Source organism: Budorcas taxicolor, chromosome 18 (genome assembly GCF_023091745.1).
Source record: "Budorcas taxicolor isolate Tak-1 chromosome 18, Takin1.1, whole genome shotgun sequence".
Classification (NCBI taxonomy): domain Eukaryota; kingdom Metazoa; phylum Chordata; class Mammalia; order Artiodactyla; family Bovidae; genus Budorcas; species Budorcas taxicolor.
In genome coordinates, this window is record NC_068927.1 from 17,128,146 (window position 1) to 17,146,955 (window position 18,810).

Genomic DNA, 18,810 nt, shown 5'->3' on the forward strand with positions numbered 1-18,810 from the left:
TTCTTTATTTACCAATTTCAGGAAATAGGATCAAATTCTTCAGCAGTATTCTACAAGTTTTGAGTTTATTTTTGATAGATTAATTTTTAAAGGAAATTAATCAAAAGAAAAATTCCAATTTTCTTGAGAAGAGAAGGTATTGTTTTCAAATATCCTAGAGTGCTAGATCAACGTAATGGAGACATTTCTTTAGCTGTGGTTTAGCTGTGAACTTGGCTAGCAGATTTATTCTTCTAAAGAAACAAACTACTCAGGTCCAACTGGAAAAATACATAGAAGAAATCCAGAGGATTGTTGGCCTTGACGATGGAAGCCGTCTTTCTGCTCTAAAAGAAACCACAATAGAGTACTCGTTAGGGGGATCTCCATGAGCAATAAAGCTCACTGAAATGATTATTGTTCAAGTCTGTGTCTCCTTGGAAAGAAGATTCCATTCTGAAATTTTCTTTCAGCAAATCTAACTATTTAATTTTTTTTCCAGCCAGATTAGGGGGCTGGCAGACTAATAAAGGTTTATGAATGAATAGCTCTCATTCTCTAAAAAGCCAATGGTAACCTTAAGTGAAGTGACCCACCTCAACTCTGGCAAGAATTTCTTGTAAGAGTTCTTTTATCTCTTTTCTGAGCAGGATTAATTAAGTTTTAAAAGTTAGTTGTTAGTCCTCTAAAAATTGCTCCACAACTTTGAAAAGTCCACAAGTTGTGGCTGTTCTCCTTTGCTAAGGTGGTCCTCAGTAACAGCAACTAACATTCTAAGGTTTATTGAGTACTCCCTCCTACCAGGTACCATAGAATAGGCATGGCCTCTTTCCTCAAGGAAATCATCATGAAGATAGCTTCAACACTGCTGTGTTTTCCAGCAGTTGGATTCCACAATTAGAGGAACATTGAGATGTGAATGTGGTTTATCACTAATAAAAAGATTTCAATTGCTCTTTGGAGATGGGAGATGCATACTATAACTATAATTGTATAAATACTGTAACTGTAGGTTCCAGGATGCTCTATTAGACTAAAGGAAATGCCGTCTGTAGATTGTGCAAAGACCAAAGTCATGGTTCTCATGTCCTGTTGTGCAGTAAGTTTTCTGAGGGTGAAAGTAATTTAAAGATCCCTTCCTACTTTTCTGTAAGTTTCATGGGAGCAGAAATTATATCTCTCTTGCTTGTTTTACTTCCTCTACTTTAAAAAGTACTTTGTACATAGTACTAAAGTATTAAAATGACAATTAGCCATAAGGAAAACTTTACAGGGGGGACGGGAGGGGAGAGCAATGTAGTAATTGGTATAGTACCACTGGGTAGAATTTGCAGTGAGAGAGGAAGACTGGACATAGCAACTCTTAACATAGCATGGACAGGTGAGAATTTATAGTCAAGAAGCAAAGTGGGGATCAGTGGGTAGAAAATTACTAGGAAACAACATCAGAGGTAACTGGAGAAGCTGCTAAACTGACCTAACGGGCTTCTTGGTAAAGGCAGCCTAGGGTGATAAAACATCATCTGAGAGATTCTAGTGGTTGAGGAAGCTGTTAAGATATAGAGGGTGATTAGATATGCAGGATGGGAGATTCTGGCTAAACTGATTTATCAGGATTCTTGTTTAAATTGGACAATGTAGTAGATGAACACAGAAGTCTGAAAGTCAGGTTGAGTTGAAAAAAAGTTCAGGGGCATCTGAGTAAAGTTTGGTCAATGAGAGAATATTTTTCAAAAGAAAGCAGTCAATTATCTGTGGAATGGATAATGAATAACAATGAATTCCTTGTATAAAATATTCACGTATTCACCCATTTGTTCATTTCACAAATACCTAAGTGAAATATTTATATAGACACTGTTCTAGGCACTTGGGGGAAATAAGTCAGTGAACAACACCAGATTCAATTTCTGTCCTCTTGGAACTTATATTCTAGTTGTAAACAAGATAAGTAAGTGAAATATATATTAAGTTTGATAGAGACCAGTGCTTCAGAGAAGAAGAAGCAGTGAAAGAGAAAAATACATGTTGTGAGAAGGATATAGTATTGAAATTGTAGAAATGGTGTCCGGAGAAGACCTCCCTAAGATGGTGACATTTAAGTAAAGCCCAGATATAAATGAAGAAGGAAGGATCTGCCAGATATCTGGGGAAAGAACATTCCAATTCAAGCAGAAGGAACAGCACGTGTACAAATCCTGTGACAGGAGTGTGCCAAGGAGTCTGCCAAAGTTAGAAAGCTAAAGCAAGACAGGACATACAGAGCCTTATGTTCATTGTGTAGACTTTGACCTTTACATAGCATTAGATGGGAAGACTTTGAAAGATTTTGAGCAGGGAAGCAAGGTGCTGGGATGGACATTTTCAAAGGGTACTCTACTGCATTGCGAATGGATTGAAGAGCAATAAGGGCAGAAGTTAAGAGGTTATTACAACAATCCAGGCAAGATAAGAAAGGTTTCCTCAGTGATCATTGCAAAGCAATAGAGAAAAACAATAGAATGAGAAAGACTGGAGATCTCTTCAAGAAAATTGGAGATACCAAGGGAACTTTTCATGCAAAGATGGGCACAATAAAGGACAGAAATGGTATGGACCTAATAGAAGCAGAAGATAATAAGAAGAGGTGGCAAGAATACACAGAAGAACTATAAAAAAAAATCTTCATGACCTAGATAACCATGATGGTGTCATCACCCCCCTAGAGCCAAACATCCTGGAATGAGAAGTCAAGAGGGCCTTAGGAAGCATCACTACCAAAAGAGCTAGTGGAGGTGATGGGATTCCAGCTGAGCTATTTCAAATCCTAAATGATGATGCTGTGAAAGTGCTGTACTCAATATGCCAGCAAATCTGGAAAACTCAGCAGTGGCCACAGGACTGGAAAAGGTCAGTTTTCATTACAATCCCAAAGAAAGGGAATGCCAAAGAATGTTCCAACTCCGCACAATTGCACTCATCTCACACACTAGCAAAGTAATGCTCATATTCTCCAAGCCAGTCTTCAACAGTATGTGAACCATGAACTTCCAGACGTTCAAGCTGGATTTAGAAAAGGCAGAGGAATCAGAGATCAAATTGCCAGCATATGTTGGATCGTAGAAAAAGCAAGAGAGTTCCAGAAAAACATCTATTTCTGCTTTATTCACTATGCCAAAGCTTTTGACTGTGTGGATCACAACAAACTGTGGAAAATTCTGAAAGAGATGGGAATACCAGACCACCTGACCTGCCTCCTGAAAAATCTGTATGCAGGTCAAGAAGCAACAGTTAGAACCGGACATGGAAAAAAAGACTGGTTCCAAATTGGGAAAAGAGTATGTCAAGGCTGTATATTGTCACCCTGCTTATTTAACTTCTATGCAGAGTACATCATGTGAAATGCTGGGCTGGGTGAAGCCCAAGCTGGAATCAAGATTGCTGGGAGAAATATCAGTTACCTCAGATATGCAGATGACACCACCCTTATGACAGAAAGTGAAGAGGAAGTAAAGAGCCTCTTGATGAAAGTGAAAGAGGAGACTGAAAAAGTTGGCTTAAAACTCAGCAATCAAAAAAACGAAGATCATGGCATCTAGTCCCATCACTTCATGGCAAATAGATGGAGAAACAATGGAAACAGTGAGAGACTTTATTTTTTGGGGTTCCAAAGTCACTGCAGATGGTGACTGCAGCCATGAAATTAAAAGATGCTTGCTTCTTGGAAGAAAAGCTATGACCAACCTAGACAGAATATTAAAAAGCAGAGACATTGCTTTGCCAACAAAGGTCTGTCTAGTCAAAGCTATGGTTTTTCTAGTAGTCATGTATGGATGGAGAGGGCAATGGCAACCCACTCCAGTATTCTTGCCTGGATAATCCCATGGATGGAGGAGCCTGTTGGGCTGCTGTCTATGGGGTCGCACAGAGTCGGACACGACTGATGCGACTTAGCAGCAGCAGCAGCATGTATGGATGTAAGAGTTGGACTATAAAGAAAGCTGAGCACCAAAGAATTGATCCTTTTGAACTGTGGTGTTGGAGAAGACCCTTGGGAGTCCCTTGGACTGCAAGGAGATCAAACCAGTCAATCCTCAAGGCAATCAGTCCTGAATATTCATTGGAAGGACTGATGCTTAAGATGAAACTCCAATACTTTGGCCACCTGATGCAAAGAACTGACTCCTTGGAAAAGACTCTGATGCTGGAAAAGATTGAAGACAGAAGGAGAAGGGGACGACAGTGGATGAGGTGGTTGGGTGGCATCACCGACTTGATGGATATGAGTCTGAGCAAGCTCTGGGAGTTGATATCAGAGAGGGAAGCATCGCATGCTGCAGTCCATGGGACTGCAAAGAGTCAGACACAACTGAACGACTGAATTGAACTGAGGCAAGAGATGTCCAGGGTGTTTTTGATACCAGATATTTATCAGTGGCTGAATTCTAGGTTGACTTTTGAAGACAACAAAGAAAGTAATAGCTTACGGATCTGTTGTGAGGTGTGAAAAAAAGGGAAGGGTGAGAAACATGGGCAAATGCTTACAGTTGGTGCTGAGCTGTGTCTTTGACCACAGTATGTTACACTGAAACATTATTCACATGTGTAAAGCAAAAATATAATGCTCCACAAAAATAGGTAGTGTAAAATAGCATGCCCCACCAATTTCTTGACTTGTGCATCTGCTTAGCATTTACCACACTAGAGTATGTTTAACTTGAATGTTAAACCCCATAGAGTTTAGGGTCTTAATGGGTAAGGTTTGTGACTTTTGTTTTTATTTCTCTATTTCCTAGCAAAGTACCTGGCGTAGTGTAGACACTAAATACACATTTAGTAAGTGAATAGATTTTTCTAAATATGTTATATTCCCATATTAATTAATTTTAAACTCTTCTGGGGACTTCCCTGGGGATCCAGTGGTTAAGAATCTACCTGCCAATGCAGGGAATATGGGTTCAATCTCCTGGTCCAGAAATATCCCATATGCTGCAGAGCAATTAAGCCCATGTGCCATAAATACTAAGCCCACATGTCTCAACTAGAGAAAGCCCACATGCCACATTGAAGACCCAGCACAACCAAAAAAACAAAACAAAACAAAAAAACCAAAAAGAAAGAAAGGAAAGGGGAAAAGGTTACTTTAAAATTAAATTAAAATGATATATTCATGAATAAAATATTATTTTTCCTTTGCTCCAGACTCTCAGCCTTTTTCCTTAGAAGGCTATTTCTGTTAATAACACCCTCTTTTGCATAATCTCAGGCATTTTCTATGTACATGTAAGCATATATACATTTTATTCACAAATAATTGCATAGAATGCAGTTTTCTTTTTCCACCAAATTTTAATAAAAATTGTACCTAGGAACAGATTGGTTTACTAATTTACCTTCTCTGGTCAAAGCGATTCATGTTAGAAAAAAATTCAATAAAACAGTTTCTACTTTTTCTATAGTCTTTTTCATTCATTAGTTATTCACTCCTTTTTGTTTTTCCATACCAGATCACCCCTTCGGAGGCATATAAAATTCAGAGGATTTAGAATTTGGTTCATAAAATAAATCACTGATTCCCAATAAGCAATGCTGCACCACATATTATTCAGTTCAGATACATTGACCATGGTTGTGTGTTGCTACAAATGTTTTATGATTTCAGCTTCACAGTGCTATCATTTTTGGCCAAGACCAGAGCAGTTTACATCTTGCAGTGGGCAAGAAATAGAACTTTTTCTCTTGCTCTATAACTCAATCTCTATCTAAGACCTCTGTTTGACCAAGGTTGTGGAAAGATGGAGTTCCTCCTTTTCCTGTGGTTCTGTCTAAGCTCTAGGGGCTTTTGTCGTACCACAAAGTTGGGGTGCCCTCTTTGTTGCCTACTAGGTGTCCATGAAACCATGCTTCCCCCCATCTGCTTGTCCCTTCAGGTCATGTAGCCAAGTTCACCCTGTAGAGAATGGCATCATTGCTGCTGCTTTCGTTGTGCTTGGGCTTTGGGCAGGAATTGTGCTCCTCTGAAGCCACATATGCCTAGACTCCTTTGCAGTCATTTCCTCTCTGGGGCTTTGCAACTTTCTCCATGTAAGGGGATGCAAGTGGGTTTGTTCTCAGACTCTGAGGTTTTAGCAAGTTTCTTTCCGCATTGTTCATCGGACAGCATTCAGCCCCATTCACTCGGTTTTCACTGTGTCTGAACCTTCATTGGTTTCTCTCCATTTCTCTTTTCTCCCCAACAAGCTACCAGTCTTCAATCAGGGTGTCTTTTGTTTTATTCTGGGATAGATGTAGATGGGGAGGGGAAAAAGAGCCAAGAGGTAAAAGGGGTCATTATTCTGCTGGTAAAATCTCTTAGCATTTCTTTTAGGTTTCTGTCCTGGGATATTACTCAGCTGGCTCTCCCCCTGTCTACATCTGGCCCCCTCCCTTCCGGCCCCAGCATATCAGCAGCCTCCTATAACATCGTATAAAGGAAAATCCATTAGAAGTGCTCTACCAGGTCAGCATTTAACTTTCCAGAGGATTCTATTTGTTAAAATTCGGTCTTCCTCTTTGTATCTGAATTCATAGGGTTAAAAGGGGCAGAGTATTTGGCAAACCTGAACCAGAGGACAGTAAAATCTGTTCTTTGTCTGCTCCTGGAGGGTAATGCCCTAAGCGAATATCTGAGAAGGCCCAGAAAGTGAGCTGGATCAAGTCTTGGTCCCAGGAGACGAACAATTTTGGGTGTGGGCAGCACAACCACCTATGTCTCCCCAGCTCATTATTGGTCCTATCTACCTTTGGGACAACTTAGGCTTTGTGGTTTCCTTCTTTCAAGCCTTTCCAGATACATCTCTACCAACTCCTGCTTTAGAAAGAAATCCAATACATAGTGTATATGACTCTTGATTCAGGGCTCTAAGATGTGGGAGAATTATTTAGAAATGCTTAACACAAAATTAATTTCATTGCACTAAACAAGAGGCAGTATATACATTCTATTAGGCTGAAAAACTCAGTTTCTTTCTTTTTTCTATTTGGGTTTACTATATAGTATTATCACGTATGTGTGTGCGGGTGTGTGTGCTCAGTCGTATCTGACTCTTTGCGACCTTTTGGACTGTAATCCACCAGGCTCCTCTGTCCACAGGATTTTTTTGGCAAGAATATTGGAGTGGGTTACCATTTCCTTCTCCAGGGATCAAACCCGTGTCTCCTGTGTCTCCTGCACTGCAGGCGGATTCTTTACTGCAGATCCATTGGGGAAGCCCATAATATTAACAAAGATTAAGCCTTCAGGAAAGAAGTGAAAATATGTAGAGTTTTGTTTGTGACATAGACTTTAAAAAGCCAATGTCCAACATAGTCTGAGACACTAGGGCTGGCAGCATGCATCTCCACCTGGTTTGTGCTGCTCCTCCCCGAGCAGCTTTGTCTCTAAGTGTACTGCCACTATGGCAAAGGCTGCAGAAAATTCATTCATCTCTTTCCCGCTTTCAACACCATTGGTCTTGCTTCATCATCTGTGAACTGATGTTTTCCAGTCACAATTATACTTCAAATTTAGAAAAACACTCAGCATGTAATTTAGAGTCTTAGGACTGCATTGAATCCCACAGCAGGTGCAAAGGTGGATCCAGGGAACTGACTTTGTTTCTTGCCTTGAGTACCAAGAACCCCAAACATTGGTTGGCAGCTTCAATAGTACTATCCCCAAGTTCAGTTCAGTTCAGTTCAGTTCAGTCGCTCAGTTGTGTCCGACTCTTTGCGACCCCATGAATTGCAGCACGCCAGGCCTCCCTGTCCATCACCATCTCCTGGAGTTCACTCAGACTCACGTCCATCGAGTCCGTGATGCCATCCAGCCATCTCATGCTCTGTCATCCCCTTTTGCTCCTGCCCCCAATCCCTCCCAGCATCAGGGTCTTTTCCAATGAGTCAACTCTTTGCATGAGGTGGCCAAAGTACTGGAGTTTCAGCTTTAGCATCATTCCTTCCAAAGAAATCCCAGGGTTGATCTCCTTCAGAATGGACTGGTTGGATCTCCTTGCAGTCCAAGGGACTCTCAAGAGTCTTCTCCAACACCACAGTTCAAAAGCATCAATTCTTCGATGCTCAGCCTTCTTCACAGTCCAACTCTCACATCCATACGACTACTGGAAAAACCATAGCCTTGACTAGATGGACTTAGTTGGCAAAATAATGTCTCTGCTTTTGAATATATTATCTAGGTTGGTCATAACTTTTCTTCCAAGGAGTAAGCGTCTTTTAATTTCATGGCTTCAGTCACTATCTGCAGTGATTTTGGAGCCCCCAAAAATAAAGTCTGACACTGTTTCCACTGTTTCCAAATCTATTTCCCATGAAGTGATGGGACCAGATGCCATGATCTTCATTTTCTGAATGTTGAGCTTTAAGCCAACTTTTTCACCCTCCTCTTTTACTTTCATCAAGAGGCTTTTTAGCTCCTCTTCACTTTCTGCCATAAGGGTGGTGTCATCTGCTTATCTGAGGTGATTGATATTTCTCCCGGCTATCTTGATTCCAGCTTGTGTTTCTTCCAGTCCAGCATTTCTCATGATGTACTCTGCATAGAAGTTAAATAAGCAGGGTGACAAAATACAGCCTTGATGTACTCCTTTTCCTATTTGGAACCAGTCTGTTGTTCCATGTCCAGTTCTAACTGTTGCTTCCTGACCTGCATACAGATTTCTCAAGAGGCAGGTCAGGTGGTCTGGTATTCCCATCCCTTTCAGAATTTTCCACAGTTGATTGTGATCCACACAGTCAAAGGCTTTGACATAGTCCATAAAGCAGAAATAGATGTTCTCTGGAACTCTCTTGCTTTTTCCATGATCCAGCACATGTTGGCAATTTGATCTCTGGTTCCTCTGCCTTTTCTAAAACCAGCTTGAACATCAGGGAGTTCACGGTTCATGTATTGCTGAAGCCTGGCTTGGAGAATTTTGAGCATTACTTTACTAGCATGTGATATGAGTGCAATTGTGTGGTAGTTTGAGCATTCATTGACATTGCCTTTCTTTGGAATTGGAATGAAAACTGACCTTTTCCAGTCCTGTGGCCACTGCTGAGTTTTCCAAATTTGCTGGCATATTGAGTGCAGCACTTTCACAGCATCATCTTTCAGGATTTGAAACGGCTCAACTGGAATTCCATCACCTCCACTAGCTTTGATCATAGTGATGCTTTCTAAGGCCCACTTGACTTCACATTCCAAGATGTCTGGCTCTAGATTAGTGATCACATCATCATGATTATCTGGGTCGTGAAGATCTTTTTTGTACAGTTCTTCCGTGTATTCTTGCCACCTCTTCTTAATATCTTCTGCTTCTGTTAGGTCCATCCCATTTCTGTCCTTTATTGAGCCCATCTTTGCATGAAATGTTCCCTTGGTATCTCTAATTTTCTTGAAGAGATCTCTAGTCTTTCCCATTCTGTTGTTTTCCTCTATTTCTTTGCATTGATTGCTGAAGAAGGCTTTCTTATCTCTTCTTGCTATTCTTTGGAACTCTGCATTCAGATGCTTATATCTTTCTTTTTCTCCTTTGCTTTTTGCCTCTCTTCTTTTCACAGCTATTTGTAAGGCCTCCCCAGACAGCCATTTTGCTTTTTTGCATTTCTTTTCCATGGGGATGGTCTTGATCCCTGTCTCCTGTACAATGTCATGAACCTCAGTCCATAGTTCATCAGGCACTCTATCTATCAGATCTAGGCCCTTAAATCTATTTCTCACTTCCACTGTATATCCAACAACACAAGAGAAGACTCTACACATGGACATCACCAGATGGTCAACACCAAAATTAGATTGATTATATTCTTTGCAGCCAAAGATGGAGAAGCTCTATACAGTCAACAAAAACAAGACCAGGACCTGACTGTGGCTCAGATCATGAACTCCTTATCACCAAATTCAGACTCAAATTGAAGAAAATAGGGAAAACCGCTAGACCATTCAGTTATGACCTAAATCAAATCCCTAAATTAGTACATTTATAATAAGTTGCTAATTTCTTCATTACTTTATTCTAAAAATGTGTAAACTGATTATTTTAACCTGATTGTATAGGGTTTGCACAGGGTTCATTTTGCTTTATATGTTTAACTATTTTCTCTTACTCTTTATGATACTTCAAAGAAAATCATTTAGACAAGAAGGCATTTGGTATTCTAGGTAAGGACTTGGTAATTTAATCAGCTGCAGAGAGGCACAAATGGGATAAACTGTTCAGTTCAGTTGTTCAGTTGTGTCCGACTCTTTGCGACCCCATGGACTGCAGCACGCCAGGCCTCCCTGTCCATCACCAACTCCCGAAGTTTGCTCAAACTCATGTCCATCAAGTCAGTGATGCCATCCAACCATCTCATCCTCTGTTGTCCCTTTCTCCTCCTGCCTTCAATCTTTCCCAGCATCAGGGTCTTTTCCAGTGAGTCAGTTCTTTGCATCAGGTGGCCAAAGTATTGGAGTTTCAGCTTCAGCATCAGTCCTTCCAATGAATATCAGGACTGATTTTCTTTAGGATGGACTGGTTGGATCTCCATGCAGTCCAAGGGACTCTCAAGAGTCTTCTCCAACACTATAGTACAAAAGCATCAATTCTTCAGGGCCTAGATTTCTTTATAGTACAAGTCTCACATCCATACATGACTACTAGAAAAACCACAGCTTTGGCTAGACAGATCATTGTTGGCAAAGTAATGTCTCTGCTTTTTAATATGTTGTCTAGTTTGGTCATAGCTTTTCTTCCAAGGAGGGTCCTACAATTTGGATAGAAGAGGATTGTGGCATTCTGAAGGACTTGAAAAGTGAAAGTGAAAGTTAGTCACTCAGTCGTGTCTGACTTTTTGTGACCTCATGGACTATCGCCCACCAGGCTCCTCTGTCCATGGAATTCTCCAGGCAAGAATTCTGGAATGGGAAGGACTTAAATATCAACAAAATGAAGAAGCCCTTTTTCAGGTCCAGCTAGCTGTAACCAGATAGAAATAAGAGTCCTGGGACTTCCTTGGTGGTCCAATGGTTAAGATGCCACACTTCCACTGTAGGGGAAATGAGTTCAATCCCTGGTTGGGCAGCTAAGATTGCACATGTCACATGGCCACAAAAAAAAAAAAAGAAGAAAAATGTGAGTCTTATGTTGATAGAACTACTATTTCAAGACAATGTGAAATTCCAAATTTTCATGAGAAATTAATTTTTTTTAAATTACGTGGTTCCTACCAAAACAAACCTTCATGCCAGATTTGGCCTATGGGTCACCTGGTTGAAACTTCTATTCTCAACATTCTGGCTGATAATATTTCTGTTATTAAAATTAAACTATGAGACTCCATAAGGAAGATCTTGGCTGATTTTTGCCAAATCAATACAGACATTAGAGAACATATTTTTAATCCAGGAAAGAGAGTGAGAAATTAAAACTCCCTCCAAACAGTGGCAATTTTGACACCTTTCTTCAGAGAATAAGAATAGAGCAAAAAATGTTCACTGAAAGAATTTGAACATGGGGGAAAATACCTTTTAGAAAAGGACATGACAAAGGCATCACCAGGATGGCAGAGTAGAAAGGGCCTGTACTCCCCTCCTCCCACAGGCACACCACAATTACACTATTTGTGGAGACCCCCCCTCTATGAGAACTACCTGAAGACTAGAAGAAAAGGTTTTCCAAACTAAAAATATGAAGAAGGAAATGTGAGGCAGGTAGGAGGAACAGAAATGCGGCCTAGTCAGAATGTAAACCCGCAGGTAGGTGACCCACAAATGAGATAATCACCAATGCGAAGGCTGTCCCCACGGAGTAAGGAGTCCAAGTTGCATACTGGGCTCCCCTGCCCAGGGGTCTTGCGCCAGGAAGACAAGCCCCCAGGACTTCTGTGGGCCAGCGGGAGTGTGTGGGAGAGCAGGAGGGCTGTAGGGAACACACTGCTCTGAAAGGACATGCCCCAAAGCTCCTACCCTGAGTGCTGGCAGACGCAATGATTTGGAAGAGGCCCAGGCCAGACCTCCTTGCTCATCTTGGAGAGGCTCCTGCAGAGATAGGAGGTTACTGGGATTCATGCTGGGGACACAGATGCTGGCAGCAACCATTTGGGGGGATTTGTTTTGCCATGACAGCACTGTGCTAACAAGTGCAATTTGGAGTCTTCCCTTTAGCCTGTTATCTCCAGGGGCTTACATAACTTCCAGTAGGTCTTCATGAGCCCAGGACCCAGTCCTTCTACCAATGGACCAGCAGCAGTCCTGGGACCCAACCTCATTCACAAGTGGACCCCACAAGCAGTTACCCCAAGACCGAGCCCCACCTCCCCACCCCGCACTAGTGAGTTAGTACCATCCCTGGACCCCAGGTGCCACAGTCAGCCACCCTGACACCTGGCCCTGCCCACTAATGGGATGGCACTAGTACCAAGATTCCCTTGGCCCCCTACAGCCAGTTGCTCCAGGACACAGCCCTGCCTATCAGTGAACTGGCACGAGCCCTGGGACCTCATGGGTTGCTTAGTCATCTAGCTTGAAACCTGGCCCCACACACCAGTAGGCCAGAATCAGGCCCAAGACACTGAGTTATATAGTCAGCTGTGGTGGAACCTGGTTTTTCCCACTCATGGGCCAGAAGCCATCACAAAAGGCAGGGCCTGACAGCCAACCAGGTCAGTGGGCAGTCCTGTCTACCAGGACACTTACACCAGGCAGCCCCATTATAACAGAAGAAGGGCCCACACAGCCCACATAGATGGCCCTCCTAGAGCGTATAGCTCTGCTGACTAGAGGGAGGAGTGCTCTAGGGCCCTATAGGATGTCTGCCACTAAGGCTACTTCTCCAAGGTCAGGAAATGGAACTGAACTACCTAATTCATAGAAGTAAGCATAGAGAACCAGGCCAGATGAGGCAACAGAGGAATATTTTTGAAATGAAGGAACAAGACAAAATTTTGGAAGAACTAAATGAGGTGGAGATTTAAAAAATCTACCTTATAAAAAGTTCAAGGTAGTGATCATAAAAATGATTAATGAACTAAGAGACACATAGATGAACACAGTGAGAAGTTAAAGACTTAGAAAATTTAAAGAAGAACTAAACAGAGATAAAGAGTACAATAGCTGAAGTAAAAATGCACTAGAAGGACTGGGTAATACAGAGGAACAGATGAGCTAACTGAAAGAGTAGTGGAAACTACCCAAGCTGAACAGAAAAAAAAGAATTAAAAAATATGAAGATAGTTTATGAGACCTCTGAGACAATGTCAAAATACTAACATTCACATTATAAGGGTCCCAGAAGAAGAAAATAGAAAGAAAGGGGCAGAGAACTTAGTTGAAGAAATTACAGCTGAAAACTTCCTATCCGGGAAAGTAAACAGACATCTATATCCAGGAAGTACAGACAGCCCCAAACAAAATGAACACAAAGAGGTCAACACCAAGACATATTAAAATTAAAATGGAAAAAATTAAAGATAATGAATCTTTAAAGCAGGAGAGAAAAGCAACTAGTTATTTAAAAGAGAACTCCCAAATACTCTCTGTTGACTTCTCCATAGAAATTTTTAGAACAGAAGGAAGTGGCATGATATGTTCCAAGTAATGAAAGGAGAAAGCCTAAAACTGAGAATACTCTACCCAGAAAAGCTGTCATTCAGATTTGAAGGAGAGATAAACAGTTTAACAGAAAGAAAAAGCTGAAAGATTTCAGCACCACTAAGTTGGTTTTACAAGAAATACTAAAGGGGCTTCTCTAAGCAGTAAAGACCAACAACTAGAAATATGAAAATTAAGAAAAGATAATTGGATGCAATCTCAAAAACAACAGAATGATCTCTGCCAGTTTTCAAGGCAAACCATTCAGTATCACAGTAATCCAAGTCTGTGGCCCGACCAAAAAGGCTGAAGAAGCTGAAGTTGAACAGTTCTATGAAGACTTACAAGACCTTCTAGAACTAACACCCAAAAAAGGTGTCCTTTTCATCATAGGTGAGTGGAATGCAAAAGTAGGAAGTCAAGCAATACCTGGAGTAACAGACAAATTGGGCCTTGGAATACGGAATGAAGCAGGACAAAGGCTAACAGTTTTGCCAAGAGAACACGCTGGTCATAGCAAACACCCTCTTCCAGCAACACAAAAGAAGACTAACATGGACATCACCAGATGGTTAACACCGAAATCAGATTGATGATATTCTTTGCAGCCAAAGGTGGAGAAGCTCTATATGGTCAGCAAAAACAAGACCAGGAGCTGACTGTGGCTCAGATCATGAACTCCTTATTGCCAAATTCAGACTTAAATTGAAGAAAGTAGGGAAAACCTCTAGACCATTCAGGTATGACCTAAATCAAATCTCTTATGATTATACAGTTGGAAGTGAGAAATAGATTCAAGGGATTAGATCTGATAGACAGAGTGCATGAGGAACTATGGACAGAGGTTCATGACATTGTACAGGACACAGTGATCAAGACCATCCCCAAGAAAAAGAAACGCAAAAAGGCAAAATGGTTGTGTGAGGAGCCTTTACAAATAGCAGAGAAAAGAAGAGAAGCAAAAGGCAAAGGAGAAAAGGAAAGACATACCCATTTGAATGCAGAGTTCCAAAGAATAGCAAGGAGTGATAAGAAAGCCTTCCTCAGTGATCAATGCAAAGAAATAGAGGAAAGCAATAGAATGGGAAAGATGGGAGATCTCTTCAAGAAAATTAGAGATACCAAGGGAACACTTCATGCAAAATTGGCACAATAAAGGACAGAAATGTATGGACCTAACAGAAGCAGAAGATATTAAGAAGAGGTGGCAAGAATACACAGAACTAAATGAAAACATCTTCATGACCCAGATAACCATGATGGTGTAATCACCCACCTAGAGCCAGACAGCCTGGAGTGTAAAGTCAAGTGGGCCTTAGGAAGCATCACTACCAACAAAACTAGTGGAAGGGATGGAATTCCTCTTGAGCTATTTCAAATCCTAAAAGATGATGCTGTGAAAGTGCTGCACTCAATATACCAGCAAATTTGGAAAACTCAGTAGTGGCCATAGGACTGGAAAATGTCTTCCAATCCTGAAGAAAGGCAATACCAAAGAATGTTCCAACTACCACTCAATTGCACTCATCTCACACACTAGCAAAGTAATGCTCAAAATTCTCCAAGCCAGGCTTCAATAATACATGAACCATGAAATTCCAAATGTTCAAGCTGGATTTAGAAAAGGCAGAGGAACCACAGATCAAATTGCCAGCATCCTTTGGATCATCGAAAAAGCAAGAGAGTTCCAGAAAAACATCTACTTCTCCTTTATTGACTACACAAAATCCTTTGACTGTGTGGATCACAACAAACTGTGGAAAATTCTTCAAGAGATGGGGATACCAGCCCACTTACCTGCCTCCTGAGAAATCTGTATGCAGGTCAAGAAGCAACAGTTAGAACTGGACAAGGAAAAAAAGACTGGTTCCAAATTGGGAAAGGAGTGTGTCAAGGCTGTATATTGTTATCCCGCTTATTTGACTTATATGTAGGGTACATCATGTTAAATGCCAGGATGGATGAAGCACGAGCTGGAATCAAGATTGCCGGGAGAAATATCAGTTACCACAGATACACAGATGACACCACTCTTATGGCAGAAAGAGAAGAAGAAGTAAAGAGCCTCTTGATGAAAGAGAAAGAGGAGAGTGAAAAAGCTGGCTTAAAAGTCAACTTTCAAAAAGCTGAGATCATGGCATTCCATTCAGTCACTTCTTGGCAAATAGATGGGGAAACAATGGAAACAGTGAGAGACTTTATTTTGGGGGCTTCAAAGTCACTGCAGTAGGTGACTGCAGCTGTGAAATTAGAAGACACTTGCTCCTTGGAAGAAAAGCTATGACAATCCTAGACAGCATATTAAAAAGCAGAGACATTACTTTTCCAACAAAGGTCCATCTAGTCAAAGCTATGTTTTTTCCAGTAGTCATGTATGGATGTGAGAGTTGGACTATAAAGAAAGGTAAGTATCAAGGAATAGATGCTTTTGAACTGTGGTGTTGGAGAAGACTCTTGAGAGTCCCTTGGACCACAAGGAGTTCAAACCAGTCAATCCTAAAGAAATCACTCCTGAATGTTCATTGGAAGGACTGATGCTGAAGCTGAAGCTCCAATACTTTGGCCACCTGATGGGGAGAGAAGACTCATTTGAAAAGACCCTGATACTGGGAAAGATTGAAGGTGAGAGGAGAAGGGGACGACAGAGGATGAAATGGTTGGATGGCATCACATGTGTATCACATGCCCATGATGGCAACTCATGGACATGAGTTTGAGTAAGCTCCAGGAGTTGGTGACAGACAGACAAGCCTGGCATGCTGCAGTCCATAGCGTTGCCAAGAGTCAGACACTGCTGAGTGACTGAACTGAACTGAACTGAACTGAAAAATGACTTAAAGGGCAAAAATTTTGAGAAATAAGGATACTCAGGATTGATCTACCCATACATCCCAAAAGGAGCAGACTCTACCTAGTCTCTAACTAAGCAGAGATCCAGAAGAAAGCATATCTTGGCCATTCTTTTCAGAGGGGAAGATGGGCCTCATAAACTATTTAAGAAGAGTTTTAGATTTACAGAACAGTTATAGAGATACTACAGAGAGTTCCCACAAACCCTTCACCTCGTTTCTCCTAGTCTTAATATCCTACATTGCCATGGTAAATCTATCACAACCCTAAGATCTAACTTGGTACAACTACAAAATGTAGTTGATTTATAATGTTGCATTAGTTTCAAATATACAACATAATGACTCAATATTATTATAGATTGTACTCCATTTAATGTTATTAGAATATATTGGTCATATTCCCTGTGCTGTACATTACATTCTGTATCTTATTTATTTCATACCTAGTAGTTTGTTCCTTAAGATCCTTTTTCTTTGTGTTGTCTCTCATCAGAACCCTCTCACCACTGCTGCTGCTGCTGCTAAGTCACTTCAGTCGTGTCCGACTCTGTGCGACCCCATAGATGGTAGCCCACCAGGCTCCCCCGTCCCTGGGATTCTCCAGGCAAGAACACTGGAGTGGGTTGCCATTTCCTTCTCCAGTGCATGAAAGTGAGAAGTGAAAGTGAAGTCGCTCAGTCGTGTCCGACTCTTAGCGACCCCATGGACTGCAGCCCACCAAGCTCCTCCATCCACGGGATTTTCCAGGCAAGAGTACTGGAGTAGGGTGCCATTGCCTTCTCCGCTCACCACTGGTAACCACTAATTTATTCTAAGAGTCTGTTTCTGTTCTACTATATTTATATTTTAATTTTTCGTATGTTAAAAATCTATGAAAATATACAGCATTTGTCTCTCCTTCTCGACTGAGCATGATCTCTTCCAGGTCCATACACTGTTTGTTCTTTCTGGCCTTCTTGCATGGCATGTGGGATGGTGGATCTTAGTTCCCCAACCAGGGTTTGAACCTGCATCCCCTGCATTGCAAGTCTGATTCTTAACCATTAGACCACCAGGGAAGTCCCAAGACTTCATTCCTTTTTGTGGCTGAGTTATATTCCATTGTGTGTATATATGTATGAATGTTGAGGTGCATATATCTTTTCTAATTAGTGGGGTTTTTTTGGATATATACCCAGGATTGGAACTGCTGGATCATCTTGTATTTCTATTTTTAGTTTTTTGAGGAAGCTGTATACTGTTTTCCATAATGTGGCACCAACTTACATTCCCACCAATAGTGAACCAGGGTTCTCTTTTTGCACATCCTCACCAATATTTGTTATTTGTAGACTTTTTGATGATAGCCATTCTGATGAGTGAAGTAATACCTCATTGTTATTTCAATTTGCATTCCTTTAATAATTACTGATGTTGGGCATTTCTTCATGTGTCTGTCAGGCATCTGTATATCTTCTTTGGAAAAAATATCTATTCAGATCTACTGCCCGTTTTCTGATTGGGTTGTTTGGGTTTTCGTGAAAAATACCATTGATATTTTATTAGAAGTTACATTGAATCTAGTCATTTAAAAATATTAACTAATCCAATTAATGAATACAGTATACCTTTCCATCTGTTCATGTCATCTTCAATTTATTTCATCAGTGTCTTAATGTTTTCTCAGTACAGGTCTTTTACCTCCTCAGGTAGATTTATTCCTAGGTATTTTATTCTTTTTGATACCTTGTAAATGGGATTGTTTCCTTAATTTCTCTTCAAATAGTTTGTCATTAATGTTTAGAAATGCAGCAGATTTCTGTATATTAATTTAGTATTCTACAACTTTTCTGGCTTTATTGATGAGCACTAGTAGTTTTTTTGCGACATGTTTAGGATTTTCTATGTAGAGCACCATGCATTGTGCATGCCAAGACACTTCAGTAGGTTCTGGCTCTTTTCATCCCTATTGACTGTAGCCCTCCAGGTTCCTCTGTCCATGGGATTCTCCAGGGAAGAATACTGGAGTGCCCCCCTCCAGGGGATCTTCCCAAGCCAGGGATCGAACCCGTCTCCTGAGACTCCTGCATTGTAGGTGGATTCTTTACTACTGAGCCACCAGGGAAGCCCTCATATAGTATCATATCATCTGCAAATAGTGACAGTTTTACTTCTTCCATTACAATTTGGAGATCTTCTATTTCTTTTTCTTTTCTGATTGCTATGGCAAGAGCTTCCAATAATTTGTTCCTCCCCCCCAAAACTTTGTTGAATAAAAGTGGCAATAGTGGACACCCTTGTTTTACTCTTTATCTTAGAGGAAATACTTTCAGCTTTTCACCACTGAGTTTGATGTTAACTATAGGCTTGTCTTTCACATAGCTTTTATCATATGGAGGTATATTTTCGCTATACCTACTTGTTCAGAGATTTTAT

General features: G+C 40.9%; 1 long non-coding RNA gene across 1 annotated transcript in view; it reads left to right on the plus strand.

The window, feature by feature from the left end:
- The window catches only part of LOC128063213 (uncharacterized), a 40,632-nt gene that overhangs the window by 12,326 nt on the left and 9,496 nt on the right, over positions 1-18,810 (plus strand). Inside the window, exon 2 of the long non-coding RNA XR_008200886.1 lies at positions 16,889-17,189. This is a non-coding gene — a long non-coding RNA (uncharacterized LOC128063213). The remainder of the gene's footprint in view (positions 1-16,888; positions 17,190-18,810) is intronic.